At 53.2% G+C, this 2,620-nt stretch overlaps 1 non-coding gene across 1 annotated transcript; it reads left to right on the forward strand.

Moving 5' to 3' along the window:
* Nucleotides 1–227: 227 nt before the first annotated feature.
* Nucleotides 228–299, forward strand: TRNAG-UCC. The gene has a single exon. It is a non-coding gene; the product is annotated as a tRNA-Gly (tRNA).
* The last annotated feature ends 2,321 nt before the right edge of the window (nt 300–2,620 follow it).

The raw sequence follows: 2,620 nt of genomic DNA on the forward strand, positions 1-2,620 counted from the left end.
AATGTTTCCAAAAACCGGTTTCTGTAAAATCGGAATAATCCCATAGTGTAGACATACCCTGTGGTTAACAACTTTGGTGGCTAATTGAAAGGCTGATTGTTCAAACCCAAGTGAAGATGGAGGTGTTTTTTTTAGTGATGAGAATCCAGTACATTTTAACAGGCAGAAAATCTCCTCAATGCTACTCTAGCCTCATTGGACAAGCATAAGTGGCCTTTTTGTCAGAGGCATTGGTGGTATAGTGGTGAGCATTGCTGCCTTCCATGCAGTTGACCTGGGTTCAATTCCCAGCCAATGCAGGAATGTGCTATTTTCTCCCCTGGGAATTGGTTTTATTTCAGTCACATTGTATCAGTTTATCAATGAAACGAGAGAATCAATGTCCTGCAGGTCATTGAACACACAGTGGAGGAAGAAAGGGGTGGGACTATACAATGAGCTGTTGGAGTTATTCTGGTATTACAATGTTTGGTTTATTTAAAAAAAAAAATAAAAAAAATTCTTTACTTCCCTCTCCATTTTAGACTCAGAGCCTTTAAGGTCAGAAGGGAACAATGTGATCATCTAGTCTGACCCGTTGCACCTTGCAGGCCAAAACACCCCACCCACCCACCCACTCCTGTAATAGACCCAGGAGGGGAGGCAGCTCTGTGCACTGCCCCTACCTCAGGCAGCACATGGAGACCCTCTGCTCCCCTCCCCAATGGGTGTGCAGAGATGTGCCAGCAGCACTAAGGTGGCTCCCTGCCCACTCTGCCTCCGTCCCTCCGTGCCGTTCCCAGAAGTGGTTGGCACGTCCCAGCATCCCCTGGGGCGGGGGGAGTGTCTCCATTCACTGCCCCTGCCACGAGTACCAACTCCACAGCTCCCATTGGCCAGGAACTACAGCCAATGGGAGCTCTGGGAGCGGCGCATGCAGGCAGCGGCGCACAGAGACCCCCTGGCATGGCCCACCTAGGAGCTGCTGCCGCAGGGTTGTGTGTACTGGTCACTTTGGGAGCTGCACTGCCCGGGGTAAGCGCCACCCCTCCTGCACCCCAACCCCCTCCCCCAGCGCAGAGCCAGCATCCCGCACCCAAATTTCCTCCCATAGCTTTGCTTGTTTTCCTTTCACCCAGAACTGTCCTTCTTCTCCTGGGCTGCAAGTAGCCATCCCTGGGAAGCCAAGAGGCAGGCACAGGATTCTACCTCCCAGTAGCCAACCGCACCTCCCCAGGCTTTGCAGAATGACTGGTGGTGCTCTACTAACCCCACTTAGCCGCACTGAGGTGCTTAGCTTCTGCCCTGCCTTCCTCAGCTCGACTTTCCTCTTTTGCCCCATTCCCGCCTCACTCCCTCCTTTGGCAAGTCATGCAAAGGAGGCAGCAGGAAGAGTCAGCCACCATAGGCCAACCTCCAAGGGCAGAGGAAACCAAGCCATAAGGCTTCAAAAGGTGACTGGCCCAGATCCTCTAGCTTTCCCCTGCTGATGCCAAGGCTTTTTCCTCACTCATTTCACCACCCTCTGTCATGCAGGGGTTGGGGTTATCGCAGGTGTTACCCAAAATTGGGCCAGCTAGTAAGCGAAGGGAGCACTAATGACCCACCAGAGTTTGGCAGAAAGCAGCACATTTATTATACTGACAGCTAAGCTCAAAAGAAGAAGTGGGGGGCAGGGCCGGCTCCAGACCCCAGCGCGCCAAGTGCACACGTGGGGCGGCATTTTGCCGGCAGGGCAGCAGGCGGCTCCGGCGGACCTTCCACAGTCATGATGAGACCCTCTTCTAGCAGCTGAGGTGTGAACACCAAGGGAGGAGAAACTGCTTTTGTAGTTGGATAGCCAGGCACAGAATTCCCACTCCATTCATCTGACCAAGTGGGGATTCACCCATGAAAGCTTATGCTCCTGTACGTCTGTTAGTGTATAAGGTGCCACAGGACTCTGTCACTTTTTACAGATCCAGACTAACACAGCTACCCCTGTGATACTCAAAAAGACAGTGTCCCCTGTTGGGTGTAAATCACTGACCTCTCTCCTCTCTGAGCACTGACTGCCCCTCTGTTTCCTTGCCTCTCAGTCTGTGCAGATGGGACCTTTCCCTCCAGTGCTGGAGGATTCTCCGGTCTCATCTACCCTTGTCCCAGGCAGCACAGCTGGTGGGAATCTTACATGTACTGAGGTAACTTAGAAGCAGAAACACCCCCAGACCTTGCATTCAGTTGGCACTTGCCCCTTCCTCAGCAGGATTAAAACTCCTGCAGGGAGACTGCTGGGCCACATCCCAGCTGGGCATCAGCAAAGTAGCCGGGTGAAAAAATGAACTGGGAGATTGAACACAGGACCTCATACATGCAAAGCATATGCTCTACCACTGAGCTACATCCCCAGGGGGGCTGCTAGCTACTCTCAGAGCTGTCCTATTTCCAGAGCATCCAGTGGCCTAAGAGCAGCATGGGGGACATATTCCCTGCTCTGAGGGCCATACCTGCTGTCCTGGAGGCTGCTGGTTCTTAGGGTCACTTTGCAGCAGGGCCAGATTCGATGTGTGGGGCAGAGAGAGTGGGTGCCCTGGACTCAGGGTGCAGAGATGCACTCAGCCCTCTCCCCTGCATTGGGTAGTGGGTGCTGCCACCTCCTGCT

This window comes from Mauremys mutica, unplaced genomic scaffold (genome assembly GCF_020497125.1).
Source record: "Mauremys mutica isolate MM-2020 ecotype Southern unplaced genomic scaffold, ASM2049712v1 Super-Scaffold_100422, whole genome shotgun sequence".
In the NCBI taxonomy this organism is placed as follows: Eukaryota; Metazoa; Chordata; order Testudines; family Geoemydidae; genus Mauremys; species Mauremys mutica.